The 16,460-nt window shown below is 48.6% G+C and overlaps 1 protein-coding gene and 1 long non-coding RNA gene across 4 annotated transcripts in view; one reads left to right on the top strand and one right to left on the bottom strand.

Annotated features, from left to right (window-relative positions):
• Nucleotides 1–1,248, bottom strand: part of SYNE2 (spectrin repeat containing nuclear envelope protein 2) — a 175,739-nt gene extending 174,491 nt beyond the window's left edge. For 2 of the 3 annotated variants that reach the window (XM_039553080.1, XM_039553081.1), the window contains exon 1: nt 1,140–1,246. The gene's annotated coding sequence lies outside the window, so the exon portion shown is untranslated. Of the gene's footprint in view, nt 1–1,139 lie in introns of all 3 variants that reach the window. The other variant, XM_039553082.1, reaches the window with a different exon arrangement.
• LOC109143340 lies at nt 735–15,710 on the top strand. The gene is made up of 3 exons (XR_005602066.1): nt 735–961; nt 4,438–8,686; nt 14,981–15,710. It is a non-coding gene; the product is annotated as an uncharacterized LOC109143340 (long non-coding RNA).
• The last annotated feature ends 750 nt before the right edge of the window (nt 15,711–16,460 follow it).

The raw sequence follows: 16,460 nt of genomic DNA, 5'->3' as shown, positions 1-16,460 counted from the left end.
GAGTGACAGGGATAGGACTGAGCCCAGGTTTAGTTGTGGAGGTGAAAGGAGGACAAGGAGCCTTCCCTTAAACCCACGCACACACACAGAGCACCTGACACTAAATCAGTACCAAGTTACAGACAGGAAGACGGGCTGGAATAACACAGATCCGTAACAACTGCTCCGAGAGGAAGCAGGCGGCTGCCAGGAGCCCTGGAAAGATGGGAGGAAGGGAGGGAAGGCAGGAGGGAGGGTAGCAGCGAGGCGGGAAAGAGAAAGGAGCCCATGTGCAGCGGGAAGCACAGAGCGCGCGAGTCCTCAGCGGGCAGCGCTTCACCCGGGGCAGCGGCACAGGCAATAAAACGCTGCGGCACAGGCAATAAAACGCAGCGGAGGGAGAATGCCGATGCCGCCTGCGGCCCTCCCAGAAAAGCAGTCGCTCCCTTTTCCGAGAACTTTGCCTGAGTAAGTTTGCACCATCAGTTCCCAAACACACAACCCGAGAGATACCGACGTTCCCAGCGCTACCCACGCCTCCCCGGGGAAGCGCCGGTCACCTGCCCGCACCCCCTGCGCGCTCCCCCGCCCCGGGACGAGCTGGCCCCGGGACAAGCCGGCTCCGGCCGGAGCTCCTCCGGCACCGCGGCCCCCGCGCGGGGAGGGCAGGGCAGGACCGCGGGGGCGGGAGCTCGTTCCGAGCCCGCTCCGAGCTCGCTCCAAGCCCGCTCCCGCCGCCGGCCGAGCCCGCCGCACTCCCCCCGCGCAGCCCGGCGAACTCCCGCCGCTGCCCCGCCGCGGTGCTTTCCCCTTTTCCCCGGCCTTCGCAGCACTGGGAGAGGGGGGGACCCGCTCCAGGAGCGCGGTCTCTCCATCCGCGCCCCCCGCGCAGCGATGTCCCGCGGGGGGCGCGGGCGGTGCCGAAGGTGCAGCCGGCACCGAGGGAACAAAGGCGGCGGCGGCGGGGAACAAAGAGCGGCAGGTACCGGCGCGGCGGAGGGCGCGGGCAGCGGAGCGGGGCGGCGGCACCGGCGGGCCGGGGCAGGGGCTGGGGCCGGGGCCGGACCGGGCGGGCAGCGCCGCCGCTCCCGCACAAAGGCGCAGCCGGGCCGCGCCGCGCCGCAACTTCCCGCGGGCGGGTCCCGGCGGGACAGACTCACCGCGGGCGTAGTCCCGGCATCGGCGGCGGGCGCGAGTGGCGGTGGCGAGGGCGGGAGGGAGGAGAAGGAGGAGAAAGGACGGACCGGCCGCTCCCCGCCCCGGCCGCTGCCAGCGAGCGAGCGCGCTCCCTGCCCGCGGGCCGGAGGGCGGCGCGGCCGCGGCCCCCGCAGCCCGGCCGGCCCCGCCTCCCCCGCCGGGAGCGGCCCCGGGCCGGCCCCGCCCGCGGGACACCCCGGCACGGCCGCGGTTCGTGGGGTGCCCGGCGAGAGGAGGGGATGGCTCCGGCTCCCCGCGCCCGCCCGTCCTCACCAGCCTTGGCTTTCGCGTGCGGGGTTTCCCGGTGTTTTCCCTCCCGGCGCTTACCGGGACGGCGCTGTTCATCCCGCCCCTCGGGAACAGCCGGGCAGGGCCCCAGGAGCTCTGTGTCCATGTGCTTCAGAGTAAGGACTTGTGCTGGAAGTGAGAAAAGCTGTGTGTTGTAGGAACCGTTTTCTGCTCTGGGAAGGTTTGGGGTTACAGGTGATACAGAAAATGAAATACTTCAGAGTTGTCACAGATCTGCAGCAACTCCAAATCAAATTTAGAAGATCGTTGGAGGCCTCTCCAGTTTCTGCACAGCCTCCACAGCCCTCCCCAGGCTGAGCCCCCGTCACCTCACGCACAGACCCCAGGCATGACCCATCTTCTCCTCTCTTCCAGATTCAGACTTTCCTCAAGTTTAGGGACAGCATCATCTGGCCATGCCCAGCCAGAACTCTGGAAGGCAGATGCGGGTCAGTTATGTGAACATAAGTTGGGGGTTTTTATAACTCAGAGGGGGATTTTTGGAGGAGGAAAAGGAAAGAATTCCTTAGATTTGTCCTATTTGAAATTGCATAGCTTTTGACTGTAGACTTCACAAAGTGAGAAGATACAACTAGGGATAGAGCTTTGCTTTACACACCCAGGGGTCAGCCAGCTATCCAAAGGAAATGTAACTTTCCAAAAGCCACCTCCTGCCAGTGTGGATACATTGGGCTTCTCCTCAGTCTGTGCTGGTAAAACATCAACCAACTTAAAGAGAGAAGCCAGTGAGGTCCTGTATTTGAAGGCTACAAAGCCAAATGTACCAACTTACTCAAGCTTCTCTTTACACCCACAGATCTGCCTAAAGAAACCCTGCAAAATTTGGAGCCCTGATTTTCTGGAAGGAAATTTTTCTTTTCCAGGCAAAAGTGGCTCCTGCACCTTTTTCAGTGTCATTTCAGCTGGAGCCTGAGAACTCAGTGACTTGCAGAAGCAACAATCAAAGCTGGCTATGACTTGACTGCCCTGCCTTGGCAAACACCTGGTCCAATTCATGTTTTGTTGCCATCTTGGCAACAAACCAACCCGTGATGGCTCTTTGTGTACTTTTTAAATTTGTTTTATTGAGGATTAATTAGTGTTTGTATAGTGACACAGCTGTCTTGTGCTTCATGGACACAGGTGAAGGCAAAGGCCTTTGGGCTATGCTGTGGTTTCCTAATTCCTGTGTTATGGCTACTGTAATGCATATCCTCAAAGTGAAACAAACATTTCTGACTGATTTATGACTTTTGACTGCCAGTTTTCAGTTTTGTGCTAGAGGAAGGAGAGAAGAAGATGCAATATCGAAACCAAGCTCTGCTACTTGAAGAGTTATTTCAGGTCCCCTGTGGATCACTTGAGGCTCTTGCACAGGCTATGAAATCACCAGATGAAGTCTCATGGAGCCTTGATCTTTTATACCTCGGAGAACACATCCCACTTTATATCTCCATGTTCTTCTCACTGACTTTACATGAATCACAGGGCTCCTCATCCCAGCATACACAGCACTGCAGGCATGCCAGGCTGTGTCAAACACAGCACAGGTCCCAGCCCAAGGTGCTTGTTTTCACTTAAATTACGTATTTCATAACTTGCTTGTAAAGCACTTGAAGATATGACACTAAGTGTTACTAACACTAAGTGATGTTGTTGGACAGGCTTAATATAAGCAATTAAGTAGTAATTCCATTAAAAAAGGTGCGAGACACAAAGGTAGAATTAAGTCATATATGCCTACTTTGTATCCAGATCTTCAGGCTGTTGATTACTTAGACTGAGACTCTGAAAATAAGCTTTCATCTCTTACCACACAGCCTTCCATCTAAGAACTGCCAAGGCCCTGTGCTCACGCTGTACCTGCTTTGACAGGTATATGGGTGCTGCCAGCAAGGATAGCAAGTGGCTGACATGGATCAGCTTTTGTGGAAGGTGAAGATCTGGAAGCTGTGTGAGCTGAGCTCTTGCCTGCTGTCTATGGGTGTTCAAAATGAGCTGCCTGGATAGATGCACAGAGCACTGGGGAAAAGCCCTACAGAGCAGCACTATCAGGCAGCGATGAAGATAACTGCAGTGGGGGTGAGAAGCCCTCACAATTCCCATGAAATTCTCTCCTGAAAGAGGGTCTGATCAGTTTCAGCAGTGATTCTTGCCTCACCAGCTTCCCACACCACCCAGAACAGCAAAGTCACAGAGCTGAATGTTTCTTGTACAAGGCATCCAGGTAGTGATCGTCCCCCTGTACTGGGCACTGGTGAGGCCACACCTCAGATCCTGGGTTCAGTTTTGGGCCTCTCATGACAAGAAAGGCATTGAGGGGCTGGAGCGTGTCCAGAGAAGGGAAGGGAGCTGGGGAAGGGTCTGGAGCACAGGTCTGATGAGGAGCAGCTGAGGGAGCTGGGGCTGTTTAGCCTGGAGAAAAGGAGGTTTAGGGAAGACCTTCTCACTCTTTACATCCACATGAAAGGAGGATGTAGCCAGGTGGGAGTTGGGCTCTGCTCCCAGGTAACAAGCGACAGGATGAGAGGAAACAGCCTTGAGTTGTACCAGGGGAAGTTTACATTGGATATTAGGAAAAATTTCTTCACTGAAAGGGTTGTGAGGCATTGGAACAGGATGCCCAGGGAAGTGGTAAAATCTCCATCCCTGCAAGTGTTCAAAAGGTGTGTGGATGTGGCACTTGGGGACATGGTTTAGTGGTGAATGTTGTGGTGCTGTGTTAACAGTTGGACTCAATGATCACAGCAGTCTTTTCCAATCTTAATTGGAAGATTGGTCCATAGGTCCCACAGGGATGAACAGCATGAGCTTCATGGTGGGACATTCCTTCTATAATGCAGAATTTGGGTGTCTAGATTCCAGCATTGGAGGGAGATCAAATGTCCCCAAGTCCCAGCCCCAATCTGGATAAAGTGTTAACTCTGAATGATTGAGACGGCTGTGTAAACTAATTTTGTTTGGATACTCTAGGTTATATTTGCTCTGCAGTCTGCCAGGACAAACCTTTGGCTTGGTGACCCTCCTCTGCCCTGTGTGCAACCCCCTGTGCCGTGCTGGCATGGTGTGTGTGCTGGAGCGGGGAACCGGATGAAAGTTAGCTCTGAAGAAGAATACTTTGTTTTGATCTGGATTGCTCCCAGGATTTGATTGTGGTGTGGACACACGAAGAGGTATGTCAGCACGACAGAGGGGGCAGCAGGATCCAGCACAGGGACAGGAATGCACAGCAGAAACTGGAGTTGGGAACAGGATGCTAAGCAAGAAAATAAGGGATCCGCACTGTGCCAGAAACATCAGCCTCTTGCCCAGCTGCTCTCTACTGACCTCATCCCTTGCAGGAGAGAGAAGAATTGGGAAAGGGGAAGAAGGGATGAGAGTAGAAACTCACTGTTGGACTTTTCCAAGGACTTTCCACCCTGCTGGTGTAGCAACACCAAGGAAATACAGATGCAGTTTTGCAGACATCATTTTTGGTGGCAGCACTTTGATGAACCAGTCAGGTTATACTCCCTCTGTTGTGCTGGTGCAGCTCTTTGTGCTGTTTGTTGTCAAACAGACCAGGAAACTGCTTTAAAAAAGCAGCACCCTCCCCTCCTCAGTTATTTTTACTCTGGCTCAGTTCCCAGACACAATTCACCTTGTCTCCACTGAGGTGCAACTGGAGGAAGAGTGCTGGAGTGGGAAAGTGTAGCCACAAGCAGGGGAACAGGGGTTCCACTGTGCCCCTCAAAAATGCCCGTGGCCCGACACCTTGGGGAGAGTTTCCCTTCAGCAATCATGGGCAGCTTGTTTGTCAGAATTAGAAAGATCAAAAAAGAGGAAAGGAAGGTTGAATCCATGCAGACACGTGCAGCATTTGCATACTATTTTCCTCCGGAAAACATAAAAGGAAATCTGACAGTAATCATGTTAGAAATGCTCCCTGTTCCCCTCCCATTTAATCTGAGCTCTGTGTATGACACTGTCCCTGGCATGTAAGACGGCTCCAGCAGATCGCCGGGGCGCCGACGCTGCCTCCAACACCCAGCTGTTTCTGCTGAAGTCAGTGGAAACACTTTGATGGTTAAAGGTGCCCATGCCTAAATGCTCTGTTAGGTCACAAGCTAATTTTAGGATGGAGAAGCACAGTTCCAAAAGAGATAAATAGGTTAATAACACTGAAGTTGCAGTAAATCTGTAGGAAATCTCCTGGAATAGGTCCATAATTAGCAAATCTACAGTTCTCAAAGCAGATATCCTCACCTTTTCTTCAGTTTCCTTTTTCCTTTGATTTTGCCTGTGGATTGTGGTCCCTGTGGCTAAAAACAGGGTAAACTGAAGACTTCTACACTTAGATATTAGTACCTGAAACTTACACCAGCATCCAGGAGCCAGAACCATGCACTTTCATCTTTCGATACGGGATTGCATTATGGAGGTGTTTACTGTCTTAAAGTAAACAGTGCTGGTGTGAACTCCCAAATTTTTCAGAGCCAAGGCACTGGATTCTGCTCATAGAGAGGCACATCCCAGGTTAGTTTCCTGAGGACAAGCACCTGGCATCTGAACTGAGCAGGGCTCATTGTGCTCCATTTGTAACGCAAGCATTGTGCATGAATAAAGATTGCCACTCTGTTTTCCCACCTCCCAAAGTGCACCAGCTTCTCAGTTACAAGTGAGGAGGGTTTGTTATACAGAGATGTGACTTAAGGTTTCACCCTGAAAAATTGAAATTCAAAGGTGATCCTTCCCAACTCTCAATTCCACCGTTCTTTTGGATCACAGGTATTTACTGAGGTATTTACCTCTGACCCAAGTCCTGCTTCAGGTACTGAAGGGCCTTTGTGAAACCTTTGCTGAAACCTTGCATTCCTGATTGGCTTAGTGGGCTTAGCAGACTGTGTTTTAGGGACCTTTAGGAGCCCATAAGACCTTGACCCGACCTTATCAGTAAATTCAGGCAAGGTTTTGGATTCAGAATCCCCTTAATCTTAAACCCAAACATTTATGCACTTTTTTCACTTACATTAATCAGTCTAACAAAAAATAATACCTCTTCTATCCTTGGATTGTCACAGCTGCAGCCCTTGTGTTTGTAAGAGCACTGTAACGAGCCTGCAATCAAGACCACACCAGTCTTGTCAGCTTTGCCCTCATGCTCCAAGGCTGGCTGCTGCCTCCCACGCACTCTGTATCTCACCAGCAGTTTGGCATCTCAGTTTTGGCTCTATTTCTCAGAAGTTGTGTGAGAGAAACCTGCCAAGAAACACTACTCAGCTGGCCACAGCAGAAGCTTGAGAAACACAGTGTAGTGGTGAAATGCCAGGTCTGGATTCGGAAACCCGCAGGATGGATGAGGAAATAACAGCAGCTGGACAAGCAGCTTCTTTGTAAAATAGCTCCAATGGCAGCTGCAAGCTCAGGTGCTTATAAAACAAAACTGAGCAGCAGAAGGCAACCAAGGGCTTAGGCATTTTCCTCTTCCTGGCCTCCTCTCACCCCTGAAGCACTTTCACTGAGGCTCAGACAAGACCTGCAGTAGTTTCCACTTTGAGCAGTGTTTTAATCCCTTGACAGCCTTTCCTTTCCTTGCCATCTCCAAGAATGGAAAGGAAACAAAGAGAAAAAAAACTTGCTCTATAGTTGCAGGTATTGATAGTTCTAGGAGACATCTGGGCTGAGGACTGCACAAAGCACATCAGAACATGGAAATGCTGGGCCAGGCACCCTTCTCACCCCTCCATGGTCAGGGCAAAGCTCCCTTGGGCAGCTCTCAGGCAGCAGCAGTTTGCTTTGCCTCTGCTGCCCCTGCAACACTGACATGTCTTGGGTGGCTACAGCCCATTTTCAGCCATGATTCAGTGGAGAACAAAAAAGCTCTCAAGGGTAGGAAGTGGGGCTAAGGCTTCTTTGGAAGTAGGGTTTAGTAATCCCAGTTGCCACCTTTAAAAATCAGTGCCCTTGGGCCCCAGCCAGCCCTCAGCTCTGTCAACATCTTTACTGCCAACTTTACTAACAGTCACACAAATGTAAATCTACTGTGAGAAGAGGATTAAGCCCATTCTGGTTTTATGGCCTATGAAATGTCTCCTGCCCTGCTGCCACTGTGCACTGATACATAACGCAGAAAAGGGAATTCAGGCTGCTATTGTGTCTTCAGAATTTTAAAGGAAAAAATGTAATTCCAGAAACTTTACCAGCCAGTGAAGTGCATATGCAGACAAGGGTTTTTCTAAGTCAGAAGCTAAAAGCCTGTACCTTGCCAGATACTGGTTGAAGTACATAATTTTTTTCTCGAAATAAGATTATCAACAGCAATTTTCCATGCATTTAAGTTCAGGATTTTGTCTGCAAGGGGATTAAAGCTCAGGCAAATGTGAGAGTGCCTGAACACTGCCCTGCTCCATGTACTGCTCCCACTTGGGAGGAGACCTGTGTAGGGGGCTATGTAGGAATCCCACTAAAACAATTATTTCTTCACTGATGACTCAGTTGGCTGAGAATTACAAGGAGGACTGCGGGAACTATTAGAACTTTTATGGCTTCTAAAAAAATTCAGTTTGATGTGGGTTCCTCACTCCCTTAGGCTGATACTTTCATACAAAAGGGTTTTTTTACTATAAAATTTGTTACTGAATTTCAGCTCTTGGGCTGGGCACATATTTTGGTTCCAGGTTTCTACAGTCTCAGAGGATGGCTCAGACCTCTTAGCAAGATCTCAGTATCACTAAATAATTGTAATGATCACTAACAGAGTAACTCCATTGAGCTGTCAGCAGAAAAACAGCCGAGCTGCATACATATTTCAATTAAAGATGCAGAATTATGCGTATTTATGCACAAGCCTGAAGAGCAGACAATATTCAAAATGTACTTCGGGGCAGGAGAAACAATTAATTTTTCATTATTTTCAACATTTATCCAATTTATCTCTAGCTGGAAACTCTCATTCATTTGGTCCTTATCTGTGTCAAGTTGCTGTTGTGTAAGATTTTGTGGGTGATTGTGACTATTTTGGTCACAATTAGGTATCAGGTAGGGAATACAATGAGATACTACATCGGCCCTTGAAGGCACAGCTGATAGCATTTGCCAAAATGAGAATCCATCTCCCTGGCAGACCCTCACATACACACACTCAGCCTCTCTGCTTCATCTTTCAGTCCTCCTGGTCAAAGTCTCCTGCAGATCAGCAAGAAAAGTGACGTGTGAAGACAGACTGCAGTGACCTCTTGCTTTGGTATGTAGTGCTGTTTGTTTTGGCATTGCAGATATATTTAGTGAACTGTCATCTGTTATAATTCGTGTGGGGACAGATCCTGTATTTTGAGAGACGTTCGCTGTCCTGCATTGCCTGGAGTCCGTAAATTGCTCTGTCATTTACACACTGGTCTATTTTAAAAGCAGTGTTAGTGGACACATCCTCTCCCTTATTCCACTGTGAGGACCCTGAGCTCCCAAATGCTCATGCAGCAACACGGCAGGTTTTTAGCCAACTCATCTTCTCCTAAGCAAACTACTGGATATTTATTTACAGACGGCTTTCCTGAAACCAAGGGAAATGCATGCTAAATGAGACACTTGAGTTTCTGACTGTGTGACACACTGTCCCTTGAATTGTGGCCTCAGCCTCCCAGGGGTATCGTCCTCCCTGTGACAGGCCCAGCTATTTTTGGCCACCAAGGCCCCGGTGTCAGGCGCTGGGGGACCTTCTGCTCCACAGGAGCACGTGTTCCAACAATCCCATTCCGTGCAGGCAGCCACCAGCCAAGTGTTGGTCCCAGTCACAGCTTTGCTTGTTCATCCTCTGACCACAGAGCAACACCTTGCTTGCAATTTGCAGGGGAAAAAAACCCTCGTGTTATTTTGTGTGTAGCCCAAATATCAGCAGTCACCCTCCCATCTCAAAGAAAGGGAAGGAAATGACAGCAGGAAGAGCCCATACCAGCACAAAGCTGGGGCTAAATCACCAGGATTGGTGCAGCATTGCTGTCATTTCAGACTCTGCAGGGCCCTACAGGTGGGACCCCATGACCCCCTGTTCTCCCCACACCTCTCCACAGCCTTGCAACTCTTCATCCCCATCCTGGGGATGTTGCATCCCATGTCAGGGTGAGCTCATCCACCACTAGGGCTGGAGACAAGCCCAGTTTAGAGACATCTGGTCACACCTTCTACAGCTGGATTTGGGCTTCCTCAGCCTCAGAGGGCAGAAATAGCCCCTTGTTCCCTCTGCCAATCAGGGCTTCTCCTTTCATTATCACTTGTAAATTGCTCCTGATATGGGTTTGTTCTATGCAAGTCCCAGATCTCGCTGAGATACACACTAGAGACAGGGTCTGTGAGTGCAGCAGGGAGCTGAGCTGCCCCTTCCAGCTTTGAGCACCAGAGGAAGCTGCTGGACATCTCCCCGCTGCCATATAGTGAATCTCTGGCCTTTATTCTGCAGAAATAAACTAAAAGCTCTTTCCAAAATTTAATTTCTAGAGAATATGGACTGATACATAGGCTAGTGTAATACAGTACCATGTATCATGTACTGCTTGCATTGGAAAAAGCACGGTCAAAGAAGAACACCAAGGTATAGCAGAAGTTTTGTGATGATGGCAGTTCTTCCAGGAGTTGTTGTTTTCGGGGTTTGCACTGCCTAAAATCCAGGACTCTGCTGTGGCTAAGGGAGAAAAAGGGTAAGAAGAGTCTTTGCATGGCCCTGGAGGTGTCAGAGGTAATGGAGTCATTGTGCAGGACCTCATTCCTGGTGGAGGCAGGCAGAGGTTGGACCTGTTCAAGCCTAAGTTGGTCAAACTGATGCTTGAGCCTCCTCAGGGTTTGGTGGGCAAGGAATGAAATGGTCTGGGTGAGCATCTGGAAGGAGACTGGAGCTGAGGAGTCCCTGGCAGAGCTGATGCTCATGCAGATGAGGACAAAGGTGAAGAGGGGAGGAATGTGGGTGTGAAGAGCAATGAAGTCCTGGCAGGGCCAAGGCTTAGGTGGAGGGTGGCTGATGCAGGACCAGGCTGCTTCTGCAAAAGGCATTTCTGTCTTTTCCCCACCAACTTTAACCAGGTGTCCTTCACATCTCCTCTGCATCAGACTGTCACCTGTGGGAATCACAAATCCCATCTTAAATGAGCTGAGCAGAGCAGTCTGGAAAAAGGTGTGTCATTGGTTATCAGTGGGCTGTCTGGAGCCAGCATGGGCAGCCACAGCTGATGGATCCGGGAGAGCAGGCAGGGCACAGGCTGCAGCTTCTGGCAGCTCTGCCCAGGTGGGTGAGCATGAGCCAGCATTTTGTTTGAACTGATCTAAGTGGGGCAATCACAGTAGGGTGATCCCATCCTGAGCTGCCTCAGCTGTGCCCTCTCCTTCCATCCTGCCCTGGGTTTAGTGATGAGAGGTCACCAGAGTGAGTCAGCTCATCCAGCAGATCCAACAGAAAGCTGCTAGGAAGCCTTTCTTTACAGTGAGTGTGGTCAAACACTGGAACAGGCTTCCTAGAGGGGCTGTTGATGCCCCCAGCCTGTCAATGTCTAAGAGGCCTTCAGACAATGCCCTTAATAACATGCTGTAACTTTTGGTTGGCCAGTTGGATGAGATGTTCAGTGTAGGTCCCTCCCAAATGAGGGATTCTATTCCATTCTACTCCTCCATGGAGGCGCTTTCTGGGATGCTTCTGATCAATCGGATCAGCTTACTGAACAAATGAATCCCATGGACTTGTCACCACGAGATACAATGCAAAGGCAGTGATCTTAAGCGTGTGATTTTGTGACGTGGCTGAGCCCATTCAGCTGCCCCAGCCCCTGAGGCATGTGCTCTGTCCCTGGTCCCCTCCCCATCACACTGTGGCTGGGCAGGACTGCCGTGCTGGCACTGGCACCCACTGACCATGCAGCCACATTGTCCTTCAGGGACCTGAACCAACCACCAGCTCATTGCAAGAAGTAAAAAGAGCTTCAAGCTGGGCTGGTTGAGTGCCCTGGCACACCGTGCCGGGAGCACCGAAGCGAGGGATCGGGGGAACTGGATGTGCTGGTGTTTGATGCACAGAGCTGTGCCCCAAAGCCACCCCTCCAGTGTGACCTTGCAGCAGGAGCTGCGGGGCCAGCGGGAGGCGGGAACTGCTGCTCCCAAGCAGGTGTGCAGTGAACTGTCCCAGTACAGCCTTATGCAGCAAGATGCAGCACAGGGCTCCAGATGTTTCACCAACCCGCAACAAAAAGCCAGGTCAAGGTCTCTCCAGGCGATATAAACCAAGCTGCAGGCAGATGTGCACAAGCAGACAGCATTTCTATAAAAGAACGCAAAGTTTAGGACAAAACTCAGCTCTTTCCAGTGCAGGGGAAGGTAAGCTGGGTGCGGGAGAGCGTGTGCTTGCTGGAGCAATGCAACAACTCTTCTCCAAGTGCCTGATGGGCCCCCAAGAAAGCCCTGTGTGACACAAAAATGCTGTTATTCCCCTACCACCATGGACTAAACCAAAATGTAAATCTCTCTCAAGTTCAAAGTATTACTCCATGCTGTTTCAATAACAAAGTTCACTGCGTAATTTGGCTCCGTGCTCTTTATTCACTTCAGACAAGTCCAAAAATGAAATGGGATTGGGGTAAGAGGCCAGAGCTGAAGTTGCTCATAGCTGATGTTTAGTTTGTGCCATTAAACTTTCATTTTCGCTTCCACTAAGCCTTTATTTTCATCGCAACTTGAAAGATCCATTGTAATTACAATGTAATGAAAAAGCTGAATCCAGAGATGTAGCTGCTGAAGGGTAATCAGCTCCTGTGCTTTGTATTTAGAGGAAGTGATTAACTGTACATTTCAGGGAGGGATTGAAGTGATGAATTTTAACAATGACAAAGTTCAACAATCAGGAAATCTTAATTTAAAAAATCTGCTACTTTAAATTTCTTTTTGCAATCGTTCTCCACAGTCACTTCAATTTTTAAAAGAGTAAGTTTAGAGACTGTTGGAATTAATTAGATTTAACTAACCAGGAGGGCACCTGTGGCTTTTACTTATTCAAGTGACTCTGTATCTTACATGCATTTATTCAGATTCCTAATTATATTTTAATAAAACTATTAGAAATGGTGAATAATTCCCTTTTAATGTGATTATTTTTCTCTTAGGTCGGGTTGGGTTGCAATTCAAAATGAGTATACAAGTGCTTTAAAATTTGATTTTACTCTACAAAGTAACTGTCCTGAATACATACAGGAAATGACACATAACTTACACTTTTTTAAAAAGATAAAGCTAACTGATTCATTAAATAAAGGAGCTTTTCCTGTAATTTGATTTGGAATTTTTTTTCTGGATTTCAAGAAGTGCTAACTCTCATCCTCAGCCATCTTCCTTTCTCAGGCAAGAGGAAGAAAACAAGCTTTTCTGCTTTTTTCAGTAGTTGGTGAGTTTCTTGAGCTGTCCCTAGCCAGGTAACCGAATAAAGTGGAAATAACAAATACTCTTTCTGCCCCAGCAGACCAGGCTCTTGTGGGATCCAGAACTCTGCCTGGAGCCAGCGCTGGCTGCTGGACCCTCCGACCTGGCAGAGCACCTGCGGGTCATATTTAATTATAAATAGCCCCATTTCCGGCAGAATAAATACAATTAACTCCAGTGACCATAGCGGCTGTTCGGAGGGCAGTGCCAGGCGCTGGGCTGGGCTCCCATCGGCGCGACAGATCCTTCTAAGGAAGCCAAAAGCGTTTCGGTGCAAATCTTCCCCCAGAAAGCGTGTGGTCCAGGTGCCGGCTGGCAGGGAGGTCTCCAGCAGCCTGGCTGCATGAGGGAGCCTCATTAGAGGCTTTTAATCACCCCCCGGTGATTTGCAGGAGGGACGCTGACATCTAGCGGGGAGTCCGCGGTACTCGGGAGCCGGCAAAGAGGTTTTGGGAGGGTTTTTTGCAATCACCTCCACGGTTGGAAAGGCACCCGTAATGAACAGTCAATACCAATGACTTGTGTGGCCCCGAGTTTCTGGGGCAGAGCTGATACCCGGCACTGAGACCAGCCCCGTTGTTTTTCACTCTGTTTTAAGCATCACGGCGTCAAACCTTCTCATTCCAGCCTTAAAACTGAAGGGTTAAAGCAGCAGAAGGAAGGGATCTTGCTGTCGATCTTAACTCTGCTTTGTACTACAACCTATTTTTGTAGTACAGAGATTTAATGCTGCTTGCTTACGTAAACGCTGAGCAGGGGCATGTGCTGGACGTTGCTGCTCTACAATCATATCTGACCATAACTGTGAAAACAAGAGAAATCAGAGTTTTTATATCTGTAGTCCGTGCCTCTCCCTCTGCTTCTAAAGGACAATTTGCCAACCAGTTGGATTAGATGTTAAAGGAGGAGATGTTTCCCTAGAAACCTGAAAAGGCGATAGCCAGTTTCATAGCCCTGATTGATAAGAACAAAGATATCAAAGGGAATGATAAGCCTCCAACGGCTTAGAAACAGCTGTGAGATTAAGGTGGGAGAGACCATGATGGGCTACCAGAAAAACCTGCTACCACAAGAGCCAGCAAGGAGAGGCTGAAAAGCCAGGGGAACTGTGCTTTTAAGGTTTATTTTTCTTTTTAAACTCAAAGTGGATGAGGTCTACCCATATGTATTCTGTTTGGAAAATGCTATTGCATGTCAGGACAAAGCCTTTAGACTTTGTAAAGCCTAAATTCCTCCAAGAGCTAACTTTCCTACAGGAAACATGAAGACAGAAGCAGTTTCCAGGGCCTTCCCCAGGAGAGGGGCAGCAAGGCTATATTGGCAGGGTTGCACAGGCCCACAAACCTCAGTTTTGAGCATGAACGAGAAACATGTGAAAACATTGCTTTTCCAGTTTTGAATTATGAGACCTGTAATCAAACAGGGCATATTCTCAGGCAATATGTAGAAAAGAATGTCTAATTTTCATTGACTTGAAGAAATTCCTTAAAAAGAAGGGATTCTTATGGCTGCAAAGAAAATTTACAAAACATGACCTGTTCTTGGTAAAAGAAAAATGTTAGCAGGACCTTAAACAATGCAGTTGGTTACACAGAGAGCTAAAGCATTCCTCAGTTTAGGCTTGTTCATTAAAACCTAACACTAATAGAGAATTCTCTATTGTTCAGGATTGTTGTAGTGCCCAGCCTAAATCTCAAGGTAAATAGGTGACTCATGTTTTCTGCTTTGGGAGTGTATTAAATAGGCAATAGAGCTGCTCCCCAAATACAGGGTCTTGTGTCACACAGTATCCCTTTCGGCTGTTGAAGAAAGCTTGCAGAGACCCTTCAAGGTTTCCTGCCTGACTTGGCCAGAATTGCAGGACTTGGATGCAGAGGAATGCTGAATCCCTCATCCACACACCACAGATGCCTGTGGAAACACTGGAAAGCAGGAGTGCTTTTCTGAAGAGATTTCTATTGTGGTAGCTTCTGTTAAAGCAAAGTGTGTTCTCGAGCAGTTCCCAGTATCCCAAGTTATCGTGGTCATACAACAGTATTTTACTCATTACATTTAATTACTTTTTTTTCCTCTCTTTTGTTTGTCTTTGCAGTTTGGAGCTTTGTTAAAGCTTTATTGGGACCCTAAATTGAAACTCGGCAAAGCTACTCACAGACAAAGCAAAGCTGCAGCTGTAGAGAACAAACAGTAATCGCTGCCAGCACCGAGCTGTGTTTGCTCAGTAAAGTGGACTACATGGAAACAGTGATGTGTGTTGAACAGGCAATCACGTCTGCATTTGGCTGCCTGGGAGGATTCTCTTCCAGTCTCCAGTGCCAGATCTGGAGACTGAAAACCAATTCCCAGTAGTGCCTCTTTGGCCAAACAGTACCAGTATTACAGTCCCACCATACAGCTTATGTATTTACCTTGTCTTTTGAAACACCCAGACAAGACACACCAGCACCAACCTGAGGGCTTGTGGACAACAACACTGTGCTCTGGCTGATGTGAGTACGGAGCTAACAAAGCTGCTATCACCTTATATGTGCCAGCTCATGTCACATCTCACCACTCTGCCACTGGTGATACAATTGATTTGAACAGGCTCGTGTGTGACCTTGTAAAACTCCCCACAAAACATGAGGGATGTGATGCTGATGCCTTAAGAGGCCTCCTAGGCACGGAGGCTGGACAGGAGTAAAAGAATAAAATAGGTATTTATTTGAAAGGCCTTCAAAGGTACACCCTGGGAGCCACAGGCTATTGCCAAAAGGGACCCCAAGATGGACCCCAGGTCACGAGTTCTTCACTCTTTTATAGGTTTGGTTCATTTGCATATCAGGGTTCATTCTCCAATTAAAGCTTCAGTTTCCCCTCAGCCTGCCCCCCCCCTTAGCAGCTCTTTGGTTTATACTTTTGGCCTAGGACAGTCTGGGTGTCCTTGGAAAGCAGGGCCAGAGAGGCTTTGTTATGTCTGCCCAGCATGAGAGAGCAGAAATTAACAGGCTACAAGAAACTTCAGAGTCACACTCTAAGCAGTTAAAAAACACAAAGGTCAAGATCTAAGGCATCAATGCAAAAGTGAAATTTGAAGATATGCAGAACTTACACTTCAAAAACAAAATTGAAACTAACTGATTCATTAAATAAAGGCAGAACACTTGGACTGTGGAAGAGCAGTAAAGAAACTTCCCTGGAAAACCAGACAGTGGGATTGTAACAGTTTGGTATAAGAAGTTTGGGGTCATTTCTCCTGCTCCTTGAATTGTGTAATGTAGGCTGTTAGATTTTTACTGATTGCATTTTTTGGTGATAGAGGCAGAAAATGCATTTAAACAAAGGATCTGCACTAGGGGAGATTCAGGAATCTGGGCATGCCAGGAAAAGTTACTGCAGAAATTTCATCAGAGAGCATTGCTTGTGAGATTTCCATGTTTCTCTTTACCAGCACCAAAGTGAATGAAGTACAAACCACAGAGACTTCCCAAAGTCTTTCAAAAGTCTTTATTAAACCTTGGAAATCGGGGACAGGTGAGTCTGCTCCACCTGGAAACAGTCCTACTTAAGGCTATCAGCATTGGGTGAGATGT

This window comes from Corvus cornix, chromosome 5 (assembly GCF_000738735.6).
Source record: "Corvus cornix cornix isolate S_Up_H32 chromosome 5, ASM73873v5, whole genome shotgun sequence".
NCBI classification, from domain to species: Eukaryota; Metazoa; Chordata; class Aves; order Passeriformes; family Corvidae; genus Corvus; species Corvus cornix.
The sequence above is the reverse complement of the archived record's forward strand: the minus strand, read 5'-3'. Positions and strand labels throughout refer to the sequence as shown.